Source organism: Tiliqua scincoides, chromosome 4 (genome assembly GCF_035046505.1).
Source record: "Tiliqua scincoides isolate rTilSci1 chromosome 4, rTilSci1.hap2, whole genome shotgun sequence".
Classification (NCBI taxonomy): Eukaryota; Metazoa; Chordata; class Lepidosauria; order Squamata; family Scincidae; genus Tiliqua; species Tiliqua scincoides.
The window spans coordinates 115,041,389-115,056,865 of record NC_089824.1 but is presented as its reverse complement, the minus strand read 5'-3'; the positions used below and the strand labels follow the sequence as shown (position 1 = coordinate 115,056,865).

The window sequence follows — 15,477 nt, the reverse complement described above, 5'->3', positions numbered from 1 at the left end:
GCCCCCCTCTACAGCCCTCCTGGCACCTTCACAATCTTAAAAAAAAAAAAACACTTCCTGTTTTGGAATGAAAACTGTAAATGGGTTTTACTCACTTTTTTCAAGATGACTAGGTCTCTTTAGAACCAGGCCTAGTAAGTTGTAAGAACTTGATTTGATAATCTTCTTATATCTTTTAATTTACTTGTACTCTTGTGGCCACCAATTTTATATCCAATGATATACAGTCACCCTTCACGTGGGCACAGTTGGCTTGTGCAAATTCAGCTATATGCACTTTGTAAACCCAAAGGTGCACACTCAAGTTTAAACAGTGAAGGCTCTTCCATTTATTAAATGCATGTCCTGGAGTGAGCCTGAGATTGAAAAAGGAAGCTGTTGCTGTCTCAGCTGGTCTCTGTTCCATCTGTATCTTGTAATTTTTAAAGGGACAGTACCTATTTTTCTGAGATAAAGAATTTTGACTATAATTTTTGGTATATGTGATTTTACTTGTGTATGTTGACCCTGAAATGTAACCTTTGCATAAGATGGTGACTGTATATGCATCAGAAACAGGACTTAAATTAAGAACTTACTATGTTTAAAATGTTTTGGAAAACCAGCTGAATGTTACTTAATGGTATACTTCCCAAAATGTGGGGGAATGTGTGTCTGTATTATCTTTCAGGTCAGTATCATATCGTTTAATCATGGCTGATCAGCAAGTGGAATTTTAAATTGAAAGTATTACTGGGTTAGTTTCTGTCTTGGCAGTGTGTAATAGGCACTTAGCAATTACCCTTTATAGTTACATCCTTTGCTGTAACTACTACCATTCTGAGGTATAGGTATCAGCTGTCTAGCTGGCAGTTCTCATTATGGTGGGTAATATTGTCACGAGCATGGTGTGTCACAAACATTATCAGGCCCCCTAGTACCTGTTTTCAACTCTTTCTCTCCCCCCACCTTGTAGATTAACTGATTTGGCAAAGAAAGTAGTAGGCATTCCCCCCAACCCATTACAGTTACAATTTACAGTGAAGTGCCTATAAATATCAGTAGCACCAGAACATAGTTCCTTCTGAAACTATGGGCAGCACAAAAAAAAAAAAAAAAAAAAAAAGGTATGTCTTCATGCAATAAATATGGAAGGCTGCACATAAACTTTGATACTTTTTTTTACTTAGGTTTATGGACTGTTTTTCTTTTTCTTTGATTTTATGTCTCTTTAAATTTATGGACTCTAACTTATATTTGTGATGTTATAGTCATCTTCATTCTGGCAGTTGGCTGAAATAAAATACTGTCAAACCAGCTCCTGAAGTTTAAACTGGCAAGAAATTAAAAAAAAAAAAACAAGTTGATAGTTATTTGGGACTCATTTCCTGGAAGTCTTTGTCTCATTCTGTTGGTTTTCAGATTGCATTATTTTATCTGAATCAGGGATGGGCAAATCCAGTGTGGCTTGGCTCGAGTTGAGTCACAAGTCTCTGCCCCCACAACTTGAGTCGAAAATGAGACCTAACGGGGGCACTTTCCGAGTTGCCTGGAGTTTTTTCACAACTCAAAAAGACTCGAGTCATGAGTCTTTCTGATACATGTGTCAGGCACAGGGGAAAAACCGGAGCTGTTGCCAGGATGTGTGTGTGTGTGTCAGAGTTTTAAACATTCCCCTGCTGTCCCATCCCATCTGTAAACAAGGCAGGACGCGGTAAGACAGACTGCGAGAGAGTGGGGACAAAAGCGTCAAGAGGGAGGAGGGTCACACGCAGTAGCTGTGAGGCTTTCTAGGATGACTCAGTTCAGTTCTACTCAGAAGTAGTCCCACTGCAACCAGTTATTTAGTGGGGCTTCCTCCCCCCAAGTAACTAGGGCACTCACAGCAGCCATGCAGTTGGCAAGTGTAATTTCTGTGAATCCCCCTCCGCTTCTCCACCTCCTTTTTCCCTGGGCTTCTCCAGCCAATTCCAAGGCAAGAATTCACTTGGCCTCCTCCTCCTGCCCTCCCATTCTTCATGCAATGATCATCAGTTCCTTCAGAGATGGGCAAGAGAGCCCACTCCTGCCTCCTCCCTTCCTGCTCAAATGCAAAAACAAGCATTAACCCTTCCCTCCTTCTGGCTGGAACTTTCCTGCTGCTTGCCCTGTCTGAATGATGGCCCCATGAGGTATTTCACGTCACAAAAACAGTAAGCAAGCACACCCAGACACAGGCAGACTTGAAGGCTCCGAAAGTTGCTTCAGGCAAACCGAAGTTGTCCCCTATCATGTGCAGAGATGTATGCAAACCCAAGACTCAAGATATTAATGCTAAGTTGTATTAGTGATGTTTGATCCAGCACTCATGACTGTGTGAAAACTTTAAAATGGTTGATAGAAACCCCTCAGGCTAGAACTCTCCCAGATATGAATACTTCCAGTTGGATGGGTGGGTAGCACTGCATGTGTATAAAATATATATAGTTAGTAAACATCCTGAAAGTTGCTTTCAAAAAGGGGGATTTTGTCTTCAGTTGCATCAAGCCGTGTATTAATCCAGTTTCCAAATCCCAGCCCACAGGCTACATCAAGCCCTCTGGGGGATTTTTTCTGGCCCACATGGTTCTTCAGCCTAACGGGGCTAAATATAGCTCAAAAGGCGTGCTTCTGAGTTTCTGGAATGGGTATATACCGCATTCAGCCACTAGAGGTGCTGAATGTAATGCAATGCAATGGAATAATTCCATTCCATTTCTTTCTGTTCAGCATCTCTAGTGGCTGAATGCAGTATATAGGCATGCTTTTTCAATCCTTTTTTAAAATTCATTCCCCTCTCTTCCTGTGCAAGTCAATTTTGCCCTCTGCTCACCTCCCTCTTCCACCCCCACCCACTTAATGTATTCAGTCAAACTCTCAGCACGTTGTTTCTCCATATCTTTATTATTTCTATTCTGGCCCTCAGCACTGTGTCAGATAGATGATGCGGCCCTTGTGCCTAAAAGTTTGGAGACCCCTGTATTAGCAAGACTCCCAAATGTACTCCCAAAAGTTTGGGGAACAGTTAACCATAATTTGTCTAGCTGCTGCTAGGATATCTAAATTTTTAAGTTATGGGAGTATAACCTAGGAAAGGCAACACACATTACCATGGGCTCTTTCATTCACTGACAGCAGGAAGAACTTCACGTGTTTTGGAATACTTTTGAGTTTCCTGTGCATTGTTCTTTGCTTTTTAAAAAGTACCCTGGGTAAGAGGCACTTTTTCAAGTGGGTACTCCTCTTTCATTAGCAGAGGAAGAGTAATTGGCCCTCTTCACCACAGCAGTATCTTTTCTAGTGGCTGTCTGCTGGTGCTCTTTTGCATCTTTTTAGATTGTGAGCCCTTTTGGAACAAGGAGCCATCAGTTATTTGATTTTTCTCTGTAAACTGCTTTGTGAACTTTTTGTGGAAAACTATATAAATACTGTTAATAATAATAATAAGAATAAAAACTCTGCCTTATTGAAAACTTAACACTTCTGGAGCCATTTAGTATGGTATAATGGATAATGTTTAACTTGGGCCATCAGAGCTGGGTTCAAATTCCTATTTAGCCCTGAGGCTCACTGTGAGGCAAGTAATTTCTTATCATAACTTCTCAAAGAGTGATTATGAGGATAATGTAATAGCAACCTGGCATATGAACCCCTTGGAGCAAGAGTGGGGTGTAGCTGTGCTACATGAGATTGTCTTGGAGCTAATTTAAGATATGGCCAAGCTATTTACTTTTATGTAGAGAACATTGATGCTAAAACAGAACAATGCAAGTGAAAAAATTGGTTAAAAGCTTGAGTGTATTGAACACTGTAGTATCTGTAAATAATCTAATACAGTGGTTCTCAACCTTTTTAGCACTGGGACCCACTTGTTAGAAAGGCCAATCTGTTGGGACCGACCGGAAGTGATGTCATTAACCTGGAAGTGATGTCATGACTGGAAGTAACATCATCAAGCAGGAAAATTTTTACCACCCTGCATATGCCAAAATCAAATTCTCCAAACATCCCAAAGGCTGCAATCCTATCCACACTTACCAAGAAGTAAGCCCCATTGACTATCATTGTTAAAAACATATACAGTACATAGTACCCTGTTAAAGGTACAGATCTGTAACATTTCCCCAGATGCAGTCACATACGAAGATAGCATTAAGTCTAATATATTAAAAATAAAATACCCATTGAAATGCATGGGGACCACATGAAATTGGATCCCAACCCACAGTTTGAGAAACACTGTTCTAAAAGACTGATGCAGTAGGACACATGATGGGCTGCAAGTGCCTTGTCCAGTACTACCTGTATTTAAGTGAAGACCTTGGAATCTAAACTCCAGGTACAAATTGCAGTGTTTCAAGTTCTTCTATGGTAGACCTGTGAGTGTGCATGCTAGTCATTTCTTTGTGGGAAATATAATAGAATTACTATTTGCCCTGAGGTTACTCGATAATATTCCTGTCTTTTCCTCAAGAATATCAAATGGCTCATCTCCAAATGAGACTGAAATGCAGTTAGAACTTACAAAATTGTCACTAGTTTGATCCATGGCTGCGCAATACTATGGTTGGAAAGTGTGGGTATTGTGAGCTAGCTTTTCTGATGAAGTTCCTATGCATGTGGTGGTCTTATGTTCTAGGCATGTTTCTAAGTCATTAGATCGGGCATGAGTTAAAAATAATTACAAATTAAATTGCTAGAAATGTTGGAACTACAAAAGCTGATTGAGGGGACAAAAACGATACTGGGAAAAGATTAAAAATGGAAAAAATAAGGTTGCGTTATCCCAAGTGAGGGCCCTGCTCTCTTTCCCCTTAAGAGCAGGGAGGAGGCAGCAACATGATCCCCAGGATTGCGTCGCTCAGGGGGGCTGCAGGGACTACGATGCACTCACCAGTTCCTGCAGCAGCCTGTCAGAGGTGTGGGGAGCCTTGCGCGAGCTTCTGCAGGGCTCCCCAGATAGTTAGAAGTGAAAGTGGAGCGATCGCAAAACCAGAAGTGGAGCACAATCGCTCCACTTTCACTTCTAACTAGCTGGGGAGCCCTGCAGACGCTCACGCAAGGCTCCCCACACTTCCGAGAGGCTGCTGCAGGGACTGGTGAGTGCATTCCAGTCCCTGCAGCCCTCCTGAGTGGTGCGATCCTGGGGATCGCGTCGCTGCCTCCCCCCACGGCCCCACTGTCTCCCCCCAGCTCCGCAAGAACTTATAAGAACAGCCCCACTGGATCAGGCCATAGGCCCATCTAGTCCAGCTTCCTGTATCTCACAGCGGCCCACCAAATGTCCCAGGGAGCACACCAGATAACAAGAGACCTCATTCTGGTGCCCTCCCTTGCATCTGGCATTCTGACATAACCCATTTCTAAAATCAGGAGGTTGTGCATACACATCATGGCTTGTACCCCGTAATGGATTTTTCCTCCAGAAACTTGTCCAATTCCCTTTTAAAGGTGCCCAGGCCAGACACCATCACCACATCCTGTGGCAAGGAGTTCCACAGACCGACCACACGCTGAGGAAAGAAATATTTTCTTTTGTCTGTCCTAACCCGCCCAACACTCAATTTTAGTGGATGTCCCCTGGTTCTGGTATTATGTGAGAGTGTAAAGAGCATCTCCCTATCCACTCTGTCCATCCCCTGCATAATTTTGTATGTCTCAATCTACTCTGAAGTAAGTCCCATAGTGGTCAATGGGGCTTACTCTATAGCCTGCCTGCAATAATCCCCCCCCCCCCCCCAAAAAGAATCAGTGAGATTTTCAGCCCTCCTCAGTGCCCAGTTTAAAGTTCTTCTATTTCAGGCACATCAGTACAAAGACCCACCTGGCTTCACAAGTGCAAAATAGAAAACTTCCCTTTACCAGTTGAAGCCTCTTTTTGGTCCTTTTTAGTGGGGGAGGAGGCTGCCTTCTGAAGCTGCCTCCTGGAGCAGCTCCATCAGCTTGGGAACATTCTGGTGTCCTCACATTCCCCCAGCCAAGGCACATCTGCCTACTCGTGAGTAAATGCGACCATGAGGCTGCTTTGCTTTCCATAGGGCTCAATAGGGCAGCTGGGAGGCAGGGACCTCCTTCTCTGGTGTTTTTTGGGGTCGCATTCATTGGATCAGAACCATTCTGACATTGTTGGAGTCCTCTCTGCCTGCCCTTTCTTACGGACTAAGGCAAGTTCGCTTACTCGTGAGTAAACGTGGCCACGTGGCTTCGTTTCAATAGACTCGCAGCTGGGAGGGAGGGACCTTCTCGAGTGTTTTTTGGGGGCTGCATTCATTGGATCGGGACCATTCTGGTGTCGTTGGATTCCTCTCAGCCTGCCCTTTCTGACGGACTAAGGCAAGTATGCCTACTCACGAGTAAACGCGTGATTACGGCTCACTTTCACTTTCCATAGGGCTCCATGCATTTTTTCTTTCCGGTTTTTTGGCCATAACTTGAATGAAAGGAGCTAATTCAATTCTGTTTTTTGCATTGCACTCCGCTGGACATTCCACATCCAACGGTGTATGGCATGACAGGGTAGCTCCTAAAGCCATGATTTTAGCGCGTCACACCCCCCGGCGCATCACCCGGTGCGGCCCACACATCCCGCACCCCCTAGCAGCGCCACTGGTAATGGCATCAAGCGGGCAGCCCTAACCTGTGCTGGAATAGGCAGGTCAATGGACCTGCACCATATCCAGTGCAGGTTTGAAGGTTGGAGCAGCGCAACTTGAAATAAGGGGGACTTATGTCCCCTTACCCCGAGTAATGCCCCAGCCACTGCAATGGGGCTACTCGGAACTGCACCAGCAAATCCGGTGCAGATCTGAGCAACCCAGTGTAATGGTGGACAGCTTGGGAGGGGGGTTAGGATGTGACGTAAGAACTGGAAACTGGTCCCACTCCCCTGCTGGGCCCAGTCTGCCTGCCTGTCACCCTCCCCAGTCCCCCACACTGGCTGTCTTTGGCTGGCACAACCTTACCATTTGCAGGCTGTATGGAGTCTGGATGCTGCCTTGGTGGGCCAGCACACATCCTCATGCCAGCTCAAAAGGAGGCACAAACGTGTTTTGCAGTGCCGTGTGTTCACTTTTTGCAGCAGTCCTGATATGGTGCAAGGGACTGGTCCATTTGAAGGTAAGGATTGTGCTCTAAGATTCTCCACTCAAAAGAATGGCTGGACAAATTGTGATACGGGAAATCACCAGCGATTTACCTGTTAAAAAAAAATAACAGACTGGATATTTACAAAAGAAATTGGACCCAGTTTATTTTCTGTAATTTTTAATGTGGTTCTGTATACATTTGTTATTACCCATCTCATCCCAGCAGGGTTTTGTGTAGTGGCTGTCTGCTGGTGTTGCATCTTTTTAAATTGTGAGACCTTTTGGGACAGAGAGCCATTAGTTATTTGATTTTTTCTGTAAACTGCTTTGTGAACTCTTTGTTGAAAAGCAGTGTATAAATACTGTTGTTAATAATAATAATAATAATAATAATAATAATAATAATGTCTGCGTTACAGAAGTTCATAACAAACTAATTTTCAAAAGAGAGAGGTTCTTTCTTCTACTTCTGTAAAACCTACTGGATGGTTTGAAAACATTTTGAACTTGTGGTGTTTATTAGAAGCACTTATGCCTTATGGTGATGATTGATTTCATTGGCCACATGTTGGTTTCAGCATGATACTTGATGCTGCTGTGCCAATAACCCCAAATCTTTTTCCCTACTGCAGTGGTTCTCGAACTTTTCTGGCCCGCAGCTCCCCTGATCCTTGTGGCCATTGGCCACGGTTCCCCATTCCATCACCTCACCCCAGTTACCCCCAAAATGGGGATGAAGGTGTTATAATTATACATTAGAAACAAAAAAACAGTTGCCAGTACTCTGAGGCTCCAATCCTAATCACACTTACCTGAGAAAGTCCCATTGAACAAAATAGGACTTACTTCTGAGTAGACCTGGTTAGGATTGTGCCCCGAGTTAGCAGCTATGGCCACGCCTTCCTAGGGAGCCCCGATGCAGATTGAAAACCTCAGCCCTACTGTGAAGACATTTGCAGAAAATGAGCCAGTATGACATTGTGGATAGCATGTCAAGCTAGAACTGGGGAAACCCAGGTTCAAATTACCATTTAGCCATGAATTTCATTGACTAACCTTGAGCTAGTCGGTATTTCTCAGCCTAACCTACCTTGCAAAGTTGTTGTGAGGATAAGATTCAGAAAGAGATAAGAGAGAGCACTATGTGTGCTGCCATCAGTTCCTTAAAGGATAAAAATGGAATAAACTATTTGCAGACATGTAAGTTTGAAAATACCATGCTGGGGTCTAAGAGATGCAAAATGTAAAGAAGGCAGGCAGATTTTTCAGTCACCTTTTATTGGGGATTTTTTGGGAACCATCCTCATTTTAATAACATGCAGGAGATTGAATTTATTTTGTAATATACACACATGCATGCCAGTGTGATTTTCCTCCTACTTTTTAACAAAAGCCATTGGCACATTGGCATAGTGTTAACTAGAGTCAGTGTAATGAAGAGAAGTAGGATGTCGTATAGCTTAAAATAGTTGAAGGCAGTTTGCTGAAAATGTATGACTCTGTTGGTCTTTTGAAAATATTCCAGGTACTGATTCTTGCTCAGTCGCTTGCTGTGGTGGCTCATTGAAGCCAAGAAGTATTGTTGAGAACAGAATATTAAAACAGGATGTTTCTGACAGACACTAATAGACTTTGTGACAGAGGTACAATAGCTTTTCAGATGAGGTGGATTCACAGAAGGGAGTCTAATAAGGGGGCTGCCCTTAGAGCATGTTTATTTTTATCTTTCTTAGATGTAAACTGACCTCTCATTCTGTAAAGAGTTTGAAGAACTCTAAGATGTATGCACATGTTAATGAGGGAGGAGGATTTTATGAAGGAAGTTTAACAATGCCTGGATGTTATAGTGGATAATGCAGCTTTAGGATTTCAGAATGTGGGAGTGTGAAGCTCAGTACTTTGTTTACAGGTGCAAAACACCTTTTGGAATGGCACTGGATTTGCTCTCATTACATGCCTCATTAGCTATAACACTCTGCATTGTTGTGTTCATTGCCTCCTAAGACAGACAGATGTGTACCCCCTTATTTTTGGAGGCTGCAATCCTGGACCACCTGACTTCAAAGGCGGAACTTGTTCTCTCTTTTTTTGACTCTCCTAGCATTGACTTTAGCTAGAAAAGGAGAGGTGGCAGCAATTAGGGAGCACACAATTAAGCAACTTCTAATCTTCAGCCTGGCGTGTAATTGTTGCTGTCAAATGCAATTAGTGTCTGACCAAGTTTGTTTTCTGCCATGACAAGGGGAGGGGGTTGGAAAGAAGGGAAAAGAGCTTTTCTGATTTCAGGAAAATACTGCAAGAAATCTTACACTGTTCAATATTAAAATGTAGGGCATCCATATCTATTTGGGGGAAATGGTTCCTTTCTTAATTACAATTGAGATTGCTGGTTCAAAGACCTAACCTTAGGGAACTTGTATGCTTGTAGCATACCATAATGTTCTTATACACGACTATTGTATGATCATGTGTAAGCCAGCAGACCCTAAATATCTCCACAGTTTTGTGTTGCTACTGTATTTTGTAAGGTAAAATTTTGTTTCTAGAAAGTTCCAATGTCTATTGCATCATCCCTACATGGTGTTAAAATGTCTTTTTTTAAAACAGTGTTTAACTTTGCAAAACCAAGATAGGAAGGCAATGCTGAACGGGCAGACTATTGGTTTTACTTAACCTTAATTTTAAGTGGAATGCAAATTTTGAGAAGTTGGGTGGTTGCTTTGCTATTTATATCTATCTAGGCATTTGTGATGATAGAAGGGTGTGTGTGTTTTGTAGATTCAGCAATTACATCGTTTGCATGTGTAAGTTTAAATAATTTTTTTAACTACCTGATGGTGAGCTTCTTACATGTGCTGCATATTTGGATTTAAGATGCTTGCAGAACCTCTAGTCTGATCTAAACAAACTAATTGATCTCTTCTTGGGATCAGGTTTTATTACAAATCTAGATCAGTTGTTGCCAAACTCGCATCCTCTATGTTCAGAAAATGTGGTCCCTGTTCAGAGCACAGCTTATTGTTCCGCCTCCACACGGCTCATGTTTTGAATAGATCTGGGCACCAGGATTCTTTGGGCAGTTGCATCTGTTGTTCAGAGTCCCAGAAGGCTGTGCAAGAGGATGTCTGGGCAGACTTGACTGCCCAGGGTGTCCTGGTGCCCAGATCTACTTAAAAGACGAGAAGACGAGCTGCAAGGAGGTGGAACAGTAAGCTCCACTCACAGAGTGGAAGACTATCCCCAAACCCTGTATCCGGCCGGGGTTTGGAGGAACCTGATCTAGATTACCATATAAGAGTATTAATCATAGAGGAAAGTAGTTTGGTTTTTGCTCTCACTAATACCCTGTGTCTCTTACTCATTTTTTAGTACTATGACATTGTTAAATGACAAGAATGTAGTCAAAGGAGACAGCAGCTGCTGAACATTTAGTTTTTACTTATTTCATGTGTACTACCTGAATTTACAGTTCAGAAGAAAATATATTCCAAACTGTATTTTAAACAAAAAAGGCTATGAGAACCAATTTGCTAAATGTTTTATGAATGCATTCATTTTTAAAATGCAGATTACATTAGTACAGGCATGTTCGGTATCTGCAGGGAATAGGTTCCTGGTCTTCCACAGATATCGAAAACCACCAATATTGGGGACATCTGTCTCACTCTGCCCCGCACACACCCATTATCTTGTTTCAGAAACTTAACCAGGTGAAAATGTCCTGCTTAACCAGGTTGCTATAAGCCGTGAGAAAAGTGGTATAGTAGTCCTGTAGTATAATAATAAAAATAAAAAATTTGATATTAAGCTCAGGATTGCTCATCCTGATGTATTAATACTAGGAATATAATGTGGATAGCTAAATTTATATTAATATTTATTTCACATTTTTATACCACCCTTCCTCCAAAGAGCTCAGGGTGGTGTACACAGCTGCTCCCCTCCTTTTGTCCTCACAACAACCCTATGAGGTAGGTGAGGCTGAGAGAAAGTGACTGGCTCGAGGTCACCCAGGAAGCTTCATGGCTGAGGAGAGATTTGTTAAGACATAAATTTGTTAAGACATATAAACATTATGTATATCCCTTAACATATAAACTTACTTAGGAGAACTTATGCCATAATAAAATCTTAAAGATGCTATAAGACTGAGGGCCCAATCGTATCCAACTTCCCATCACCTATCCAGCCCCCAAAGTAAGGAAACAAACATGCATTTACCTTGTGGAGGCCTCTATGACTACCCCCTCACCATAGGATGTAGTGCACATCCTGTTGGCATGGCTGCATCAGCGCTGGAAAGCTGGATAGGATTGGGCTGTAAGGCTGCAATCCTGTACACCAGGGCTTTTCAAACTGGAACATCGCAACGCCCCAGCCTGAAGGCTCTGGCCTCTGCCCCCTTAAGGGATGAGGGCAGTGAGGAGGCAGGGAAGAGGCAGCGATTCCTAGGGAAACGGAATGATTGCACTCCACTTCCACTTTTGCGGAGGTGGAGCATGATCACTTTGCTGTCACTTTTGAAGACCTGGGGAGCCCTGGAGGCGCTTGCATGGGGCTCCCCACATTCCCAGAAGGCTGCAGGAGGCTCTGGTCCAACCAAGTCCAACCAAGCCCCTGCAGCCCCCTTAGCAACGCAGTCCTGGGGATCGCGTCGCTGCCTTTCCCTGCCCCTGCAAGGCTCCCCCAACTTACTGCAGGGCTCAAACAGGACTACAAAAACCTGTAGTCGAGTATCTCTGGTAAATCTCATTGAACACAATAGGATTTACTTCTGTGTAGACCTTGTGTTCTTGTTTTCATGTTAAAGCAGTGGTTTTTAATAGATTAATACTGGGCAAGTTTTTTAGGTCTTGCTGTAAACAGAGAGTGTAGAACAGAGTGCAGAGAGTTCTAGAACTGGGGTGCCAGACCCTGGCCCGGGGGCCACTCATGGCCCTCGGGGACTCACAATCCGGCCCGCAGGGAGCAGAGCCCCCAATCTCCAATGAACATCTGGCCCTCCAAAGGCTTGCTGGAGCTCATGCTGGCCCTATGCAACTGCTCTCAGTGTGGAGTGTTTGACCTCTTGCGTGAGCTGTGAGACGAGAGCTCCCTCCACTGCTTGCTGTTTCATGTCTGTGATGCAGCAGCAGCAGCAAAGGAAAGGCAAGCCTTGCTTTGTGCAAGGATTTTTATAGGCCTTGAGCTATTGCAAGACCTTCATTCATTCATATGTCCCATCTCTAATACATTCATTAATGTAAAATTATTCAAATTTGAAATGTAAATTAATTTGGCCCCCAACACAGTGTCAGAGAGATGATGTGGCCCTCCTGCCAAAAGGTTTTGACACCCCTGTTCTAGAACCTAATCCTAGAACATACTTGATGCTTCCTGTGGCTGAGTAGTGCAGTTATGGTGCTGTTTAGTAATGATAGGCAAGTTGTCTTTCAGAGCTGCTTCTCCACCATTACCGATTTTTTCCTACTATGGAATTCAACTGAGAAGCATCTGATGAACCTCAAGACACAGCTTGAAAACCACAGTACTTAAATCAGCCATTTGCAACCACTGTGCCGTGGCACACTGGTGTGCCCCGAGTGGTCCACAGGTGTGCCACAGGAATTTGGGGGAAGGTCATTTATTAATACAGCCAATGGGAGATGTCAGCCCCCACTGGCAGCATGGTGTGCCTTGGTCCAAAACCTAGTGGTGTGCCTTGACCATTTTAGTGTCTTATCAGTCTGCCATGAGATGATAAAGGTTGAAAATCACTGACTTAAATTGTCAGGTTGAGCATTCAAAGGCTGCAATCCTATTCACATGTACCTGGGAGTAAGCCCCAGTGACTAGAATGGGACTTCTGAATAGACATGCATAGGATTGGGCTGAGACACACTGAAGAAGAAACCACTTTTTTTGTAAATTGAGCTTTACTTACTTTTGTGTCATGTTTTACATAATAGAGCCACCTTCAGATTTTTTCCCCAGCCTTTTTTTTATTTTAATTTTGTTAGAGCTTATAAGTGTATGTGAGTTGCTGTCTTTTTAAAAGAGAAGATGGAGCTGAAATTGCCATGGAGGCTTTGGACAGGGTATTTAATGTGTATGCCATTATATGTTAACCTCTCATCTGGGGCACATGACACCTCTTTTATGCTTGACAACAATTTAAAGGTATATATCTTGACATGGTGTATAAAGAAATAAGGAGGGGTAAGGGCAAAAGTGAATTAATGATGTTAGCAAATACCACTTCTATTCCATTTGAAATACAGCTTTCAAACTTGTAGCTTCTGGAACAGCATTGCCAATGACAGCTAGTCAAGATCTGATTGTACCTTGAATCAAGCTATTCTTTTATTGAAAAACACACTCTATTGAGCCAGGAATAAGAACACCTGGCAGTCCTTGTTTTGAGTGAACCTGTGTGTTCTGCTGCCCAGTTCTTGATCAATTTTATTAGCTTCAAAGATCACAGGAGTGGAGGAGAATTTTGAGATAAGTTGGAGTCATTGTAAAGTCATACACACACCTTTAGAAAAGTGAGTGAGGAGCCATACGTTGTCCAGACTGTAACATTCAGAATAGGGCTGTGGGCACTCAGGGACACAGTGGTAGTCGGGTACTGTGGGCCAAATGCTTCATTTAGCAAAACAAGAGAACTCAAGGAAAAATTTTGGACATATTGAAAAGTGTAGAGAGGAAAGAGGCTTATTCCATTTGGGGGCTATAGCTAAATGGAAGAGTTCATATTCTGCATGTAGCCATCTCTATTTAATTAGTGTACCGTTAATATAATAAAACAAAGAAAACACATAAAAATAAAATAAAAACTATTGTCAATCTTGGAAAGGGCAGGTAAAATGCATCTAATACAAGAATGAAACCACAAAAGCAGCACAGAGTAAGTAAATCTATGCACAGTAATTAAGAAAGGGGTCACCAGGGAAATCAACCCTCCTCAAAAACCAAGCGAAATATGTGAGTTTTTAAACCCTGCTGGAAGCTGTGTATAGAAGGGACTATCCTTGGGTCTTCTGGAAGGAACTTCGTTATCTCTAACATGCCAGGTGCAAGGGAGTGGCACCAGGATGCAGGTCTCTTGTTGTCTTGTGTACTCCCTGATGCATCTGATGAGCCACTGTGATATACAGGAAATTGGACTAAATGGCCCTTCGACCTGATCTAGCATGGCTCTTCTTATGTCCTTATGGTTCCATAGACATAGTGCCACAATAGAAAAGGCCCTGCATCTTGACACTATCTCATTGGCTTCAGATGATTATAGGGGATGGACAGAGTTGTGTGGGAGAAAGTGGTCCTCATGATATTCTGGTCCCAGAATATGTTTGTTACCTAAGGACAGGTAACAAACATGCCCATGCTTGAGGAGGCCCCCTTGACTACCTTCCCACTGCAGGATATAGTGCACACCACATTGGCACAGCTATGTCAGTGCTGGAAAGTTGTTTAGGGTTGCGCCCTTAGTGCTAACTTGACTCAAGCTGTTGTGCTTATTCTCAAGTAAATTGTTTTGGTTTATTACTCATTGTGTCTCTTCCACACTTTGCCCATGTGCACTGCAGGTGCACTGAACCAAGCCTGGAGCAAATACTGTCAGACTGTAGGGTTAGATCAGACTAAATGAAGTAGAGGGGCTGTATTATGCGCATACCCTCTGACCATTACACCTTGGAAGAGTAATGCGTTCCTTCTGATATTTTTTGCATGCTGACTGCATGAGAAGGAAAATAACAGTCGAATACAATAGTTAAATATATCCCTGGGGTTTGTTTACACAATGAATTATTATATAATAACAAACTTGGAACCTCATCCATTCTTGGCTGTCTTTGCCCAATTTGGGAGCTAATTGTGTTGAGTGGGAAGGGGGAAATGCCTCTAGAAATGAGAGACATTTGACCTCATTTTTCTCTTGGATAAATGATCAGGTAGAATATAGGACAGGCCTTATTGCAGGTATGTGATGGTTAGACCTGACTGCAAGTTGATTTGTCTTTTTTCTTGAAGAAGTTCCCTAGGGAATGTGGCTAAACATCCTTATTTTTCTTTCTTTGTCAGCAAGGGCTATTGAGTTTGGTTAAATGTCCAAAAGATGTAAGATGATAGTCATTTGCTGTTTGGTTTGGAGAAAATATGCATACAGGTACAGTCTGTTTATCCGCGTTAGTTCCGTTCCGTGACACAGCTAAATCCCATGACTTGTTGTGCTAAATCCCATAGAGTTATGCAAATACAGCCTGCAGCCTGACACTTCCGGATGGAAGGAAACTAAGGCAGCTGTTATCAATCCCCTCCCTCCCCACCTTCCCCTTTCACAGGTGGGATCCTGAGCTTGCTTGGGAGTCCCCTGTGTCCCAGGCAGCCTCCCGACAGCACTGCAGGTTCC

The 15,477-nt window shown here is 43.0% G+C and overlaps 1 protein-coding gene across 2 annotated transcripts in view; it reads left to right on the top strand.

Annotated features, from left to right (window-relative positions):
- ACBD6 (acyl-CoA binding domain containing 6) overlaps positions 1-15,477 on the top strand; it is a 168,604-nt gene that overhangs the window by 27,402 nt on the left and 125,725 nt on the right. The window lies entirely within an intron of this gene.